The following is a 17,085-nucleotide window of genomic DNA, read 5'->3' as shown; positions in this document are numbered from 1 at the left end:
CCCTGTATCCACGTGGATGCCCCCAACCCCCATCTCATCTGACAGCTAAACTCCCTGGGGCCTCCAATCTCTTGAGGGTTAGGTGCATTATTTCTGAGTGAACACAGACTTGGAAGTCCTCTACTATATGTGTATTGGGGCCTCATATCAGCTGGTGTACACTGTCTGTTTGTTTGGTAGTCCAGTGTTTAAGAGATCTCAGGGTCCAGATTAATTGAGTCTGCTGGTCCTCCTCCAGGATAACCCTCCTCCTCAGCTTCTTCCAGCTTTTCCCTAATTCAACCACAGGGGTCAGCTGCTTCTGTCCATTGGTTGGGTGCAAATATCTGCATCTGACTCTTTCAGCTGCTTGTTGGGTCTTTCAGAGGGCAGTCATGATAGGTCCCTTTTTGTGAGTGCTCCATAACCTCAGTAATAGTGTCAGGCCTTGGGACCTCCCCTTGATCTGGTATGCAATTTGGGCCTGTCCCTGGACCCTCTTTTCAGGCTCTTCTCCATTTCCATCCCTATAATTCTTTCAGACAGGAACAATTATGAGTCAGATATGTGACTGTAGAATGACAACCCCATCCCTCACTTGATGTCCTGTCTTTCTGCTGGAGGCGGGCTCTATAAGTTCCCAAGTTCCCTCTCCCTACTGTCAGGCATTTCATCTGAGGTCCCTCCCTTAGATTCCTGAGAGCTTCTTAACTTCCAGGTCTCTGGGAGTTAAATGCGTTCTGGAGGGTAACCCCCAGCTTCCTATTTCCTGAAGTTGCCCATTTCCATTCTTTCTGCTAGCCCTCAGGACTTCAGTCCTTTTCCCTCACCCAATACCAGATCAGATTCCCCTCTCCCCCCCCAACTCCTCCTCCTGACCACTTTCCCTCCCAGATCCCTCTCAGATCCTTCCCTCCCTCCCAACTTGTGACTGCTTACTTCTCTCTCCCAAGTGGGACTGAGGCATCCTCACTTGCGCACTTCAGCTTGTTGACCTTTTTGAGTTCTGTGGACTCTATCTTGGGTATTCTGTACTTTCTTTTTTTTTCTTTTTTTGGCTAATATCCACTTATTAGTGAGTACATACCATGCATCCTTGCATGTATTTTTGGATCTGAGTTACCTCACTCGGGATGATATTTTCTAGTTCCATCCATTTGCTTGCAAACTCAGGATGTCCTCATTCTTAATAGCTGAGTAGTATTCCATTGTCTAAATGAACCACATTTTCTGTATCCATTCTTCTGTCGTGAGACATCTAGGTTTTTTTCAGCTTCTGGCTATGAACATAGTGGAACATGTGCCCCTGTGGTATGGTGGGCCATCTTTTGGGTATATTCCCAAGAATGTCATTGCTGGGCCTTCAGGTAGATTTATTTCCAGTTTTCTGAGGAACCTCTAGATTGATTTCTAGAGTGGCTGTACTGGTTTGCAATCCCACCAGCAATGGAAGAGTGTTCCTCTTTCTCTTTTATGTGCATGTGTATTATTTCTTCTCCCCTATAGCCTATAGAAAGACACCCTATAGAGAGATACCATGCTGCAGCCAGACAGCACCACTCCATTGGACCTAGTCCAATTACACTTCATGGAATTCAGATGCCTGGCAGAGAATCGAAGCTTAACTCTACCCATTTGGGTAAACTAACCATCTTTTGCAGGAACAAATGGCCAGCAAATCTACCAACTCTTTGTTTTTTATGTTAACTCCTGCAGTGTGGGACATCTGGGCCCCTTTGGTGGGACAGCTTGGTTTGGAGAAAAACAGTTACAACTTCATCTGCTGATTGTTTACCCCCTTGACATAGTTTTAACTCATTTCAATGATTTTTAGGAGGAACAAAGAAGATGAATTGGGACAACAAAAATTGATAAAGTGGAGCTGGCCTTGGAGCCCTGCTGTGTGCTTGGATCAAGATGGCAGCAAGACAGAGGCTCTGTGCAGGCTGCTCTTAAAAGGTCTATCAGCTTCTCAGATGCTTTATCAAGAAAGCAGCATGGCCAGTTTTGCTACAAAACATCTATGCCCACGAGACTTGGATCCAACAGGTAACAATGAGCTCCTTCCTTAAAATTAAAGCTAAAAAAGTAAAGAAAAATTTCTGTTTTAAATGTATACATGTATGTGGCCACTGATTATTATTTCTGATTGGTCTGAAATGTATAAGGTTACTGTGTTTTGCATGTCTTAATTATAAAACATTGATTTATAATTTATGATATATGGTTAATAATCTATAATATCATTAATAAAATATTGGTTTAAAACAACTCAGGGTTAAAACCATTCTGGACCAGAGCATATGGTTTAAGCCAACCAATGTCTCTAGAGATACTTGTGAGTTGGGATAATATGTTATCCTGTCCTAAAAATTAGACTTAAAAAGATAGGATTTAAAAATGGTTCTTTTATGAGGTTTTGAAAATGCACCTCCCTGCATTCACATGTGGGAGCTTTGCTTGCTAGCAGACAAATTTTGGGTCATGATGGTGATGCAATTGGTATTGATTTTATAGACATGAAATTGTTTAAACTGTTAAAAAGTGGGTTTGTCTTCTAGAGATTATATATATGTATATGTATACATATGTATACATATATATATGTACATATATATATATAAAACAATGAGGCATTTTAAAATTTCTTAGATAATTGAAATGTCTTTTTTGATGTACAATGGTTACAGAAGAAACAAAATTTTTTATTGGATATTTCATTTATTTACATTTCAAATTCTATCCCCTTTCCTGGTTTCCTTTCTGGAAATCCCCTATCCTATCCTCCCTCCCCATGCTTCAATGAGGTGCTCCCCTACCCACCCACCCACTCTCACCTCCCTGTTCTGGCATTCTCCTACACTGGAACATTGAGCCTTCACAGGACCAAGGGCCTCTCCCACTGATGTCCAACAAGGCCATCCTCTGCCTCATATGCAGCTGAAGCCATGGTTCCCTCCATGTGTACTCCTTGGTTGGTAGTTTAGTCCCTGGGAGCTCTGGGGGCTCTGGTTGGTTGATATTGTTCTTCCTATGAATTGCAAACTCCTTCAGAAAATTTTTTACTAAAAATAACTATGATGGAGCTGGTGAGATGACTCAGCAGGTAAGAACACCAACTACTCTTCCAAAGTTGATGAGTTCAAATCCCAGCAACCACATGGTGGCTCACAACCACCTGTGAGACCTTACTCCCTCTTCTGGTACATCTGAAGACAGCTACAGTGAACTTATTTATAACAATAAATAAATCTTTATAAAAATAACTATGATGGTTACAAAATTATGACTTTAAAAGTTTTATTGGACAAGAGCAATCAGGTTAAAACCCTATGGGGAAACAATTATGATAAAACAAGCTCAGACAATCCCTATTATTATGGATATAGATCTGATGATAAAAAATAAGAAATATGATAACAGAAAGGTTTTGTTTAAAAAATACAGCTATTAGTTAATGCAATGCAATGTCAATTATAAATATATTCCTGATGATCTCTATCTCTAATAGATTGAAGGGTTTAAACAATAAAAAGATTAAAAAATCACTGGCTCTTTGAGTCCAGACCCCTCCCTTTCAGTTCAACTGAACTCTGGCAAGACTCCAGCAGCCCCCTTTTTTCAGCCCTCAAAAGAAATAACAGCCAAGGACCTTGGCAGGCTTTTGCTCCATCTTGTTAACTTTTTCTGTCCTGACACTGGCTTCAGCTTAAACCTGATCATACAGGAAACTATTGTGTTCTATGATGATTTACATAAAAAAGTAAAAAAAAATTTCCTGGTCGCTTTATTGAGTAAAAACTTTTATTTTGGTACTAGAAGAGCTTCAATTCAGATTATGATTTTAATGCTCAAACTTAATAGGCTTTAATCTCATGATGGGTACTAAATTAAAAATATAAGTTAATATTCAATAACCTTATAAATGATACTATTTAATATATTCAGAAATATATTAAAGTCATGCTAAGTGTTGATGTAGTCAATAAGCTTTATTTAATCTTTTGTTTTACATTTGCAAAGTACAGTTTAAAACTGATAACTAAGGACAAAGATTATTTAACTCATATGCTAGGTAGATACTAACCCTTCTTGATATTATCAATACTATTCAACCCTTTCTGATAGTTTAAATCACTTAGCTTTTAGTTTTATTGTCATATATCTTATATTAGAGGATAAATCCTACCCTTAGCAGTTTTCATATGTCACCCTATCCACTGGGCTAGACTAAGACAGGAAATGTGAGAAGCACTAAACATAATTCTGGAATGTATATAATCATAAGTGAATGAATAAAAACATCAATGCCTTTGGTTCTATCAGCAAGAAGATGGAAATTATTTCTGAAACACTGAAGTTGATAGGAAAAGGAGTGAATTTGATCATCATTCATATGTAGAGGTTTATTGCTTCTCTCCTAAAGGCAGATTTCAATGGAGATATAACCAGGTCTGCTCCCTTGTGCACATGAGGATGAGGGGCTTAACCATGAAGTCTTTCAAAAAATGTCCTCTTCACAGCCTCACAGTTGAACTTATAACTTGGATGTCTTCTGGGAGGTCATTTCCACTGTTGTCCTTATTGTTTGCTTCCCTTGGTCTTTACAAGTTCAGTCTAACATAGGAACTGAGCTTTTGCTTCTAATAAAACTTCAGATTAATGAAGGATGGTTTTCTGTTATTTTCTATGGAACTCATATTAGGCCAGGGCCAAATGTTTATACTACACATCAGATTTTTATGGGTTCATAAAATCCATATCTCATAGGCATCATTTTTATAAATAGAATATTTCTATCAACTCTAACCCCCTAGTTGGTCTCTTATCATTTTTTCTCACAATGGGCAAAGATAACTGTACTCATAAGGTTTATCTCTGGAGAATCTGGTATTGACCCAGACATGTAATGAAGCACTGTGATGGGTGTTAGTAAGCTTCTTTCTTGTTGCTAGAGAAAAGGAGCTGAGCTAACCAGCTTGCATTGAAGATAAAGGTTTAGGGTTAGGATGAAGTTTTTAAGACCACAGTCTCCAGTGAATTAAATTTGTTGCTGTAGATCTGTGGCTGAACATCACCAAAGACATGCATAGTAAAGCAAAACCTCTCTATTTATGGTCAATAAAGAGAAAAGACAAGGACTATTCTGGGTGCAAAAACTCCTTTATGGCATGTCTCTAATGAACTAAAAATTTCGCACTAGTCTCAACCTCTCTGATACTAGCCCTTCACAATAACACTAAGGCACCTATATTTACCAAGCACATAAAACATTGGGGGAAGTTAAGAAGCAATCTGTATTTGAGTTAATGATGAAATTTTTTAAAATATGAAAATAAATTCAAACTCTTTTCACCAGATTATATTTTACAAGTTTTAATTTATACTCTTAATTAAAACTTCATTTTATTTATTTAAGATAACTTATTATGTCTCTGTTATAGCTTCTGTAATCTGAAAATTGAATTCTGATATATATTGTGATTCTCATTCATAAATAACATCAAAAGACTTTTTCAATCACAGACACTCAAGTTCCTTTTAATATTATTATACCTTTGAGACATTTTTGCTATAGTAATCCCATAGCATAACAGATTTCTCTAAGAATATGTTTTCCTGCCTATGTCTCCTAAGAGCATCTTTAATTTCATTATTTCTGAGGCTATAGATGAGAGGGTTCAACATGGGGATCACCACTATGTAGAACACAGATACCACCTTGTTTTGGTCTGTGGAGTAGCTAGATTTGGGCATCAGGTAGATGAATGTAGCAGTTCCATAGAACAGAGTGACTGCAGTGAGGTGGGAGGTGCAGGTGGAGAAGGCCTTGTGAAGGCTCCCAGTGGAGTGCATCTTCGGGATGGTGATGAAGATGTAGATGTAGGAGACAGCAATGATAAGCACTGTAATCACAATGACAATGCCACTAGAAATAGTGACAAGAACAATAAAGACACTGTCATCAGAACAGGAGAGCTCAGCTAAAGGAGTAAAGTCACAGAAAAAGTGATGGGACTTTATTTGGTTCACAGAAGAAAAAAGAAAAGAAGGAAAGGGTAAAAGAGGAAGCATTAAGAAAACCACTTATGTATGCTACTACAAGCAACTGGACACAGACTTGTGTGAACATTTTGCTTGAATAAAATAGTGGGCTACAGATTGCCACAAAGCGATCATATGCCATGACAGCTAGAACAAAGCACTCAACTGTCCCAAAGGAAGCACCTGAGCCAAGCTGGATGCCACACCCTAGATATGAAATGGTATTTTTATCCACCAGGAAATTGACAAACATATTGGGTGAGACAGAAGATGAGTAGCCTATGTCAGCAGAAGCCAAGTGGCTGAGAAAAAAGTACATGGGGTGATGGAGCTGGGAAGAGACTCTGATGAGAAGGATGGTGCTGAGGTTCCCAGACACAGTCACCAGGTAGATGCACAGGATGATGGTGAAGAGGACAACTCTGAGGACTGGGTCATCTGTCAATCCCAACAAAATGAACTCTGTCACTGCAGTGTGGTTCCCGTCCTTCAGGAATGCCATGGGATAGTGTGGCTGCTGCCAGATCAAGACTGTGATGGAGACATTATAGAAAGGCATTTACATTTATGGATCATCATTTTTATTATAAAAAACATGAGGTTATCACAAATAAATATATCATTTAAAGAGAATGTGACAGTTATTTTGACAAAGTTTTAATCAAGTCTCTTGGTACACATACATTTAGGTGTAATTAATATGTATTAATATAATTTATTTATTTTTATATGTTTTCTTCAATTCGCTTCATTGTAATTTTAATGAAAATAAATTTCTTTTCTCATACAATGCATTCTAACCACCATTTTTGCTACCTTCATGCCTCCTAGTTTCCAACCACACACAGTATCAATTTCCCTTCTGTTTTCCTTAAAAAAGTTGCAGGCCTCCAAGAAACAACAACCACATATGAACAAACAAGATACTGTAAGAGAAGACAAAAGATTTCATATTGAGGCTGGACAAGGACGTAGGAAGAAAAGAGTATCAAAGCAGGGACTAAAGTCAGAGACCCACCTGCTTCTACTATTACCAGCCAACAAAAACACCAAGTTAACAGCTGTAGCATTTACAGAGGCCCTGTTGCAGACTCATGCAGGTCTTATTATTCTTGCTGCTTCAGTCTCTGTGAAGCCAATATGAAGCCTGCTTATTTGATTATAAACACAAATACTAGAAACCTTCTTTCATATAATGTATCTCTTGTTTTTTTATTTATACATGGTAAATATACCTATGTGATTTTTATTTAAAGTTTTAAAAATTTGAGAAAAAAACTGACTTCTTTCTAATTTTCTAAGTTCTAGTAAGAAAATTTGTCTCAATGTGGCCATTCTTCACTAACAGACAATATGAACTATGTATTAAGGAACATGACCTTTTGTATATTTAGCACATAGCAGCAACAATACCCTAATATATATGTTGCAAAGTTGTATGTGCTTTCAATTTCATTCTGACTCTTTCATAGATCATAGTTACTTAAAAGTTAGATCAAGTTCAACCTGTCTGCAGTTCATATCCTCATTCTCATCTTGTTATGTATTCTTAAATCATTTACCAATTATCAAAATATTCTCAATGAAATAGTAAAAATGATTAATACTACCTCTTATAAATCAAAGGCTTCTATTTAATTCTATGTCATGTTCTGGTGCGTAGTGAACAATCAGTAAAAATTAGTCATGATTACATAATTCTGGGATTATAGATTTTAATTTCTTGTGGTTTTTATAACTTTTGTTATTTTACCCAGGCTCATCCAATGCAGGACTACATGCACTCTTATCTCAGGAGTTTTAATATTATACTTTCTCTTTGTCTAAAATATCTGGTTCTTTGTAAGGCGCCTTGCTGTCCGGATGGCAGCAATAATGACCAAACACCGAGACTTCTTCTCTCGCAGGTTTACTCAGGAAATTTTCTTTTGTGTTACAGCTCTCCTAGGTACCTAGGTGTTATAGCTCTTTAAGGTACCTAGGTATTACAGCTCTCCTAGGTTCTTAAGTGTTACAGCTCTTCTAGATGTCACGGCTCTTCTTGGTGTTGCTGCATCTTCTTCTTCCTCTTCTTCCTAGGTGCTGCAGGTCTGCTTGCTTCTGTGGAGTGGCGTGGAATGGCCCTGACTGCCTGGAGAGAGCTCCTTATATACCCAAGCCTGAGCTGTCAAGTCCTCCTGGATTGGTTCTCCGGCAGACTCTCATTAGCATACACCTGCTCAGGAGGGGCGCATGTGCAGTGGAATCGTCTATTACTACAGTGTATCGGGAACCGGCGCCATCTTGGATTTTATCGTCCAAGTGGCTGCCTACAGTTCTTGTGAAGAACATTGAGTCAGTAAGTAAAGCATGTATTTCCACAGGACAATACCAACAGTATGCCATCAAAACTCTTCAAAGTTCGGGACTTCATTTGCCTGAGTAGTAGGTTTCTATACTATTAAAGATAATACTGGATTCTGAATTCATCAACAATCCCTTAACAAAGGAGGTTGCCTGGATATTGATAGAAGTTTTAATGTGGAAATACAAGTTAATTCAGCTAGGTTTTGGTCTAGGTTATTATGCCTTTTTCCACTTGACTTGTGTGTCCATCTAAAGTTTATAAATTTGGATACATTTTCAAAGGATAAAGTATTCTCCAAAGATAAAGGGCCAACTAGTAAGCCTGATTTCCCCATAAAACTCAAAACTTACCTCTTCCAAGCGGTATTCATCGCAAAGTAGAAAGATCAAGGTCACTCTGCTTTTTTAGCTACACAGCTGTCTCCTGGTATCACTGTTTGTCATTGGGTAAGTCCCTGTTGAGATTCTGAATTCAAATGTGAATTCAAGTCACTGAGGATCATTATCTCATTCCCAGTTAATTTCAAACAAACACAACTACTTTTCAAGGATTATGCAGTCTCTAGTGGTATTTTCCTCTTAAGTAAGAATTAACATGCTTCATCTGATAATTATTCAAAGAATATGTTAAAATTTGTCAGGTGAAATACTAGTTTTAAGTTTTGTTTTCTAGTTCATGTTACAGTAGGCTAAACCATAACTATTAGATGAGTCACTTTAGCTTCTTTCATTCAGTGCCTTTTTAGTTCATAACTACTTTGCTATGCATGAAGTAACACACTCTTCTTCAAATTTCCCTGAATCTTCTATGAGGTAAAATAGATGTCAGATGTTTATGTATATCTTACCATTGTTCCACTCTGCTTTTGAAACACTCACTTATTTTCAGAAGCTTCCTTCCCATTGCAAAAATTTTATTTTAGTGCTCAACTCTGAGTGACAGCAGTTATAATCTGCAGCATGGGCACATTTGTTTAGAATGTAATTTGATAATCATGTCACATGTACTTAAAAGAATAACAGCATTTGCTTCTTCAGTGGGGGTCTATATTCTCACCTGCTATTATCTTTTGGCTTGGCTTATAGTAACCAGATGTCAGAAAGTAATTGGGTACCTGAATACCTTTCCTGTCCTACTAAAGCATTGTGAACATATTGCCTGGCTTAGTGGTACTACAGTAGATACCGGGAACCATAGCTAACTAGAACTATATAAGTAAAGCTTCCTCTCTGTACCTTTTATGGTAACTTCTAGTAGTATGAAATCTAATCAGAAAGAAGGAATCATCAAGTTAGGTATCAGCCTAATTTCTGTATGTTGTGTACCCAAGCAAGTGATGTTGAAAGGCTGGAGAATCTTAGAATTTAAAATGAGGGCATTTAATAGAAATGTATGTATAATGTATAACCTTTACCTAAAAGGGGGCATGGAAAACCTCTGTAACATGCCAACAATGTGGAGTAGCCAGTTCCAGGAACTTGGCTAACTCAGAGCCTCAGGGCTGTGGTTCCTGAAACCTGCCCCTCCTGACTGGTCCACAATGAGGGTGGAACTAGGAATGAAGCTCTACTGGCTTACGAGCCTCTCTACCCCGTAGACTGGTAGATGAAGATTACATTCCTAGAATGAATATGTTCCCCTCCCTAACTGAGTACCTTGGGTTGAGTCCCTCTGAAATTTTCCACTGTTTTTGTTATGCTTCCTTGGTAACCCTCTCACCCCCACTAGTTTGTGGTCTTTCCCTTTAAATTCCCATCACTTTTTGTGTTCAAGGTCGGACTCCTCTGGCCAGCATGATCATGAGATCGACTTCGGTACTGGCCTATCCCAAATAAACCTCATGTGATTGCAGCAAGTTCAGTCTCTCATGAGTTATTGGGTGGTCGTGTTATCCCGAGACTTGAGTGAGGGTCTCCCTAGTTCTGGGGGTCTTTCATTGTCTTCAGAGATAGGAACTTATCATCCAACTCTTACATGGAATTCAATGCAATAGCAACAGTTTGTAGTGCCTTGGATGCTCTTCATGTGCCATAACTCTTAGATATGCACCCGGAACTCGGTTCTCACAACCAAATCAAGGTTAGGGTTAGGGTTAGGGTTAGGGTTAGGGTTAGGGTTAGGGTTAGGGTTAGATAGCTCAATCAATTCACTGGGATTTTCACTAAACATTCTTTTGTCTTCTGGGAGTTCCATATTATACTCATACCTGGTGCCTTTATAAAAACTTCTTAACTCATCTTAATTTTTTCCCAATGAACTTATAAATGTGTAAGAAGTAGAAAAGTTAACCTTATGGAATATACTCATTACAAATACTGGACATAACCTCTAAATGCTACATCATGCATTCCAAGTATGTGCTCATTGATTTATCAATTGTTGGCAGCTAAGGAGGTACAAAAACCCCAAACAAATAAAAAATAAAAAGTAAAAAAGAAAGAAATGTTATTATGATCTAATACTGTATGGAAAGATCTTATGTCAATTCTGTAAATTACTTCACTACTGGATTGGTATTTTCTAAAGTAGCATGTATGCCAGCCCCTACCTCATCTTTAATCCACAATTAATTTCCATGACCTATTTGGTCTCTTCATCCTGTGTGATGCTCATTCTACTATTTCCAAGGCCTTAGTAAGATTAGATTGGTTGCCTAATATGGCTCAGGCTCAAGGGGAAAAAAGTCATGATCTTGCCTGATGTGCCTATCTTTGGAACCAGTTCAGTATACTTCTGACATATTCTCTGACAGCATTAAACCTTTGGTCTTTTCATCCACTATCAACATCTAACTGGATGCTTAAAGGGTTGGGTGAATGATCCCTCTTCCTACTATACTTGGTTGCAGGGGAAAAAAATGCATACTGCCTACTCAGTTGAGGTAATTACCTACCTGGGGGCAACTCAATCATTTGCATTTCATTGCCATTAATGCAATTCCTGCACTGTAGTTCAGGACTTAAAGTTTTTGATAGTTACTTTGGGGACTGCAAAAGCAAAGAATTCTAAGTTTGTTTAAATACTTGTTCACATAAAATGTTCATACGAAATACTCTATACTACTCAGTTGTCTATGAATCTCTTTTTAAACATGTATTTGGATTTGTTCAGATGTAGGGTTAGTAAAGACCTTTTACCTATGTGTGGATTGCCATTTTGTCTTATTGACAGTGTCTCTGGCCATACAGAAGTTTTTCAGTTTTATGAGGTTCTGAAAGACCCCTGCTAGGTAGACCCTGTCTCAAGTCCAGGGAGAACACGGCCACCCAAACACTCACAAGAGACCGATCTTGATGCAACAGCATGAGGTTTATTTAGGGGAACCAGTATGCTGGAGATGAGCTCGTAACCCTCGCAGGGGCAGAGGAGCTTGACCCAGAGCACAAGAAGTGTGGGGCATTTAAAGGAAAAAACCACAAATGAGGGGGACTGAGGGGCTTACCAAGGAAACATAAAAACAGTGGAAAATTTCAGTGGGACCCAACCCATGATTTAGTCAGGAGTCAGGGTCATGAGGAAAACATCCTGCGTACTTATTTTTCTCAAGAATGTGGTTTTATCATTGTCATTGTCATTCACTTTGTGACTGACTGCTCCCTAGAACCACCTAGATGAAAAGACAACCAGTTTCTGGAACTAGCTGGCCTACTTTCTTGGCTCGTTTCAGAGAAAAATTTCCATGCTCTTTAAGTAAAAGCTTATACACTATATATTTCTATTGAATGATCTTTTCTTCTACCTTACAGTTCCATTTGTCTATAGTTCATCTTAGAGCCAGAGCCATCGATGTTCTGTTCAAGAAAATTTTCCCTATGCCAATGTGTTCCCTGCTTTCTCTTCTACTAGTTTCAGTGATTCTGACTTTAAGAAAGGATCAAGTTTTATTTTTATACATGCTGACCACCAGTTGATCCAGCACCATTTGTTGAAAATGCTGTCTTTTTTTCACTGGATGGTTTGGGGTTCTTTGTCAAAGATCAGGTGACCATAGGTATGTGGGTTTATTTCTGTGTCTTCAATTATAGTCCATTGATCTACCTCTCTGGCCCTGTACCATGCAATTTTTAAAACTATTGCTCTGTAATACAGCTTAAGGTCATGGATTGTGATTCTCCTAGAACTCTTAGGGTAGGAGTGGGGGTCAGGCTGCCTCTGGGTGTGAGTGAAGTGGAGACTGTCTGGAGCACAAGATTTGCTCCAGGGCACAGTTCTGGACCTGTGAACCTGATGGAGTCAGTACTCCCAGTTCTCTCTTTTTTATTCTAAAAAATTCTCTGGATAGCTCATTTCCTGTAGAACACAAGTGCAGTCTTTGATTTTATCTATCAGTCCAGTTATTTACTCCATGTTTCTTTTGATTATCTTATGAATCAGTATCCCTGGATCCCAATCTTTGCTTCTTAGGAGACAGCAAGCATACATTTTTTTTCTTAGCTTTGGGAAAGAATTTAGAAATCTGTCTGCCTTTGTTAAGCACAGACAATGAGCTAGTTGGGTGGGACCATGCCCTGAAATTACCATTTATACCACACTTAGGCCTAACCTTGCTCTGTCCTAAACTGACCTTGAATTTAGCTATTTGCCTGTCTTTATATCTTTCTGATATGCATTTTCCTAGTGTAATTCCCATTGTCCTTTAGATTCTTGAAGCCTTTCATAATTCTTATTGGATCCTTTTGCATAATTAAGAAGTTATATATATTTTCAACATATGTATATAGAGCTCTTCCCCACAGCCTTAAGGGCTATTCTGAAGGTCCCAGGGTTCACCATTTTACTGAGACATTAGTTACACCTTCAGCTCCTGGACTCCTGCTGTTTTAGATTATCATGGAGTTATTGACCTTAACTTAATAACAGAGATAACATTCCTTGCAGGAATGTGAAAATATGTCCATTATTACACAAACAAGCCTTATGCCCCGAACAGCCATCAACACTCATGGAAGTTGGGACCCTGTTCCAGGGACAGGAACCATGTTACTCCATCCCCACCAGGGCCATACAGGGCTCAGGAAAAATACCTGACTGATTCTGAAGGAAAATTCCTATACAACTCTGACCATATGAAATGAGCATATTAAGCAAATGAATTTATCATTTTCCTCAACTGGGACAATCTGCATAAGAGATGGAGCCTAGAATCCATACTACCTTGACAGAATTCATCCTTTTCATGTTAACAGACAATCTTATGCTTTGTGTCATCATCTTTGTGCCTTTTCTTGGAATACACATTCGTTACTAGTGTAAGACTCTGGTGAGCCTTAGCTTACCTGGGATACCCTGAGTGAACCAGGAGGAGCCAGAATCTATGTATTCATTTATATGATGCCCAAGTCCAGCTACTCAACTAAGTAGAAAAGAGTGGTATCTCTGTTCTACAGTAGTGATCTCCATCCCAAACCCCCACATTTATATTTTGAGGAACAGAGATGTAAAAGAGGCCCCAAGAAAAGTAAATGCTTTCCATAGAATCTGTTCTTTGAAGAAACTTAAAAATATTTCATTTATTCATGTCACTCTCAGTGTCTACCATATGATACTTAAATTACTATCTTATTTGGCTGTTCTGAATCTCATTTGTATACTTGTGTATAATTTGGAAGATATCTAGAATTATTTAAAAATTATTCTTTTTTTTTCTTTTAGATATTTTCTTTATTTACATGTAAATTTCTCCATTCCCAGTTTCCCCTCCAAAAAACAAAGAAACAAACAAAAACAACAAAAACAAACCCCTGTTGCCTCCCACTTCCCCATGCCTGCCACCCCGCCCTCTCCCACTTTCTGGCCCTGGCATTCCCCTACACTGGGGCACAGAACCTTCACAGGGCCGAGGTCCTCTCCTAAATTATTCTAACAATTATTACTAGTAAAGAATTTCTATAGATGTTAAGAAATCTTTCTTTTTAAAAATTCATGTAGCCAACAATAATTTGCATGACTGTGTGCCATTGTCACTATAAATGTATCATATATATAAATACAACAACATGAGGGAAATGATATCATTAACTTTATATTATAAGTAGCTTGATTGAAGAGTTAGTTAGATCATCATACTCATGGCCATCAGTTGTAAGTTTAGCTTTGAACCCACAGGATCTGCTTCTGTAATCTCTGCTTCTATAGTCAATTTCTACAATAAATCTACTGTCCTTAAAATATTCCCCCAATTCACAGGTGAGAAAATATCAATGAGAAGATCACCTTATAAATATGGAACAGTTTCTCCAGACTAGTGTATATTCAAGTCTCTTGATTCTGTCTTCCATGCCCTGTGCTTATATTTTCCATGACAATTACTAAAGTGATTTAGGTACTGAAAATGATGCAGGGGATATACTCAAAGGTAGACTTTATCAGTCCTTTAAAAAAACTGTATACAAATATAACTATGGTGTACAAATATAGGGAAATGGATTGATTTTCACTATATATTAATTCTTTCTTTAATATAGTTACATATTGAAATCATTATCAACCATTTCACTAGAAACCAATTAGGCACATGAAACCTAAACTCAGATTCCAAATGGTGTCCCCACTGAGATGGGGTGAAAATATTAGGGTTTGGAGATGCTTTATAGTGTCTGCCCAAATGAAAATATTAATTTTAAACTATCAGGTAAAACCATACCAACATTTCAATGAAAGATGCTAAGCAAGGTTGAAAGGAAACAAGGTACATTAAATACAGGCTTTAAGATCACCAACTGATAAATGGGACCTCATGTAGCTGGAAAGCTTCTGTAAGGCAAAGGACATAGTCACTAGGACAAACCAGCAACCTACAGATTGGGAGAAAAATCTTCAATAATCCCACATCTAACAGAGGGCTAATATCCAAAATATACAAAGAACTTCAGGAATTAAACTCCAGAGAACCAAAAAATCCTATTAAAATGGGGAACAGAGTTAAACAAAGAATTCTCACAACTAGAGCTATACAGAGAGACCCTGTTTCAAAAACAAAAACAAAAACAAAAAAACAAACAAAAACCAAAAAAAAAACAGCCAAACAAACAAAAAAAAAGAATTCTCAGCTGAGGAATCTCAAATGGCTGAGAAGCACCTACAGAAATCTTCAACATTCATAATCATCAGGAAAATGCAAATCAAAATAACCCTGAGATTTTACCTTACATCAATCAAAATGGCAAAGATCAAAATCTCAAGTGACAGCACATGTCGGAGAGAATGTAGAGAAAGAAGAACACTCCTCCATTGCTGGTAGGATAGCAAACTTGTAAAAGCACTTTGGAAATCAATTTGGAGGTTCTTCAGAAAATTGGAAATGGATCTATCTGAAGACTCAGCTATACCATTCTTGGTAATATACCCAAATGATGCCCCACCATGCCACAGGGACATGTGCTCCACTATGTTCATAGCAACCTTATTTGTGATAGATAGAAGCTGGAAACAACCCAGATGTCCCACAACAGAAGAATGAATACAAAAAAATGTGGTTCATCTACACAATACAATACTACTTAGCTATTGAGAATGAGGATATCATGAGTTTTGCAGGCAAATGGATGGAACTAGAAAATATCATCCTGAGTGAGGTAACTCAGACCCCAAAGGACATACATGATATTTACTCATTAACAAGTGTATATTAGCCAGTAAAGTACACAATACCCAAGACACAATCCACAGAACTCAAAAAAGTTAACAAGCCAAAGTTTCCAAGTGAGGATGCCTCAATCTCACTTGGGAGTGAGAAGAAAGCAATCAGGGAGCAGAATGAAGGAGGGAACTAGGTTGAAAAGAGGACAGGGATGGAGAGGGAGGGCATGATCAGGTATTATGTAGGGGAAACAGGGCTAAAGCCCTGATGGCCAGCAGAAAGAATGGAACCAGGCAACATCAAGAGGTAGGAGGTTGGGGGACCCTCTAGAATGTACCAGAGACCTAGGAGATGAGAGACTCTCAGGATTCAAAGAGAGGGACCTTGGATGAAGTGCTCTATAGTAGAATCTACCTCCAGTGGAGGGACAGGGCATCAAGTGGAAGGATAGTGTTGCCGTTTCACAGTCAAAAGCCCTGACCCAGAATTGTTCCTGCAAGGACAAAAATGGAGACCATGAGAGAAAGGAGGTCCAGTAACACTCTGAAATTGGGATCCAGCTCAAGAGGAGGTCTGACACTGTTACTGATGCTGTGGTATGCTTCCAGACAGGAGCCTAGCATGGCTGCCCTCTGAGAGTCCCAACAAGCAGCTGAAAGAGTCAAATGTAGATACAAGCACCCAACCAATGAATAGAATCTGGGGACCTCTGTGGTTGTTCTGGGAAAAAGTTGGATTAAGCTGAGGAGGAGGGAAGGCCCATGGGAAGACCAGCAGTCTCCACTAACCTCGATCTCTGTGATCTCTCAGACACTGAACCACCAGCCAGGCAGCCTACACCAGCTGATATGAGGACCCTGGAACATATACAGCAGAATAATGCCTAGTCTGGCCTTAATGGATGCACTTAACACTTGAGAGACTTGAGGCCCCAGGGTGTAGGAAGGTCTACAGTGCTGGGGTTGGAGGGGTTGGAGAAATCCTCTTGTAGAAAGGGGGAGGAGGTATAAGCTGGAGAGTGTTCAAGGGGCAAACTGGGAGGGAGATAATAACTGGACTCTAAAAAAGGATTAATGAATAAAAGATATTTAAAAAATAAAATTAAAAAATAAGGAAATCAGGCTGAGCAAACTAT

The 17,085-nt window shown here is 38.5% G+C and overlaps 1 pseudogene; it reads right to left on the bottom strand.

Moving 5' to 3' along the window:
* Positions 1 to 5,582: 5,582 nt before the first annotated feature.
* LOC116100835 lies at positions 5,583 to 6,526 on the bottom strand (annotated as a pseudogene).
* Positions 6,527 to 17,085: the final 10,559 nt, after the last annotated feature.

This window comes from Mastomys coucha, unplaced genomic scaffold (genome assembly GCF_008632895.1).
Source record: "Mastomys coucha isolate ucsf_1 unplaced genomic scaffold, UCSF_Mcou_1 pScaffold21, whole genome shotgun sequence".
Classification (NCBI taxonomy): Eukaryota; Metazoa; Chordata; class Mammalia; order Rodentia; family Muridae; genus Mastomys; species Mastomys coucha.
This window is presented reverse-complemented; position numbering and strand designations above follow the sequence as displayed.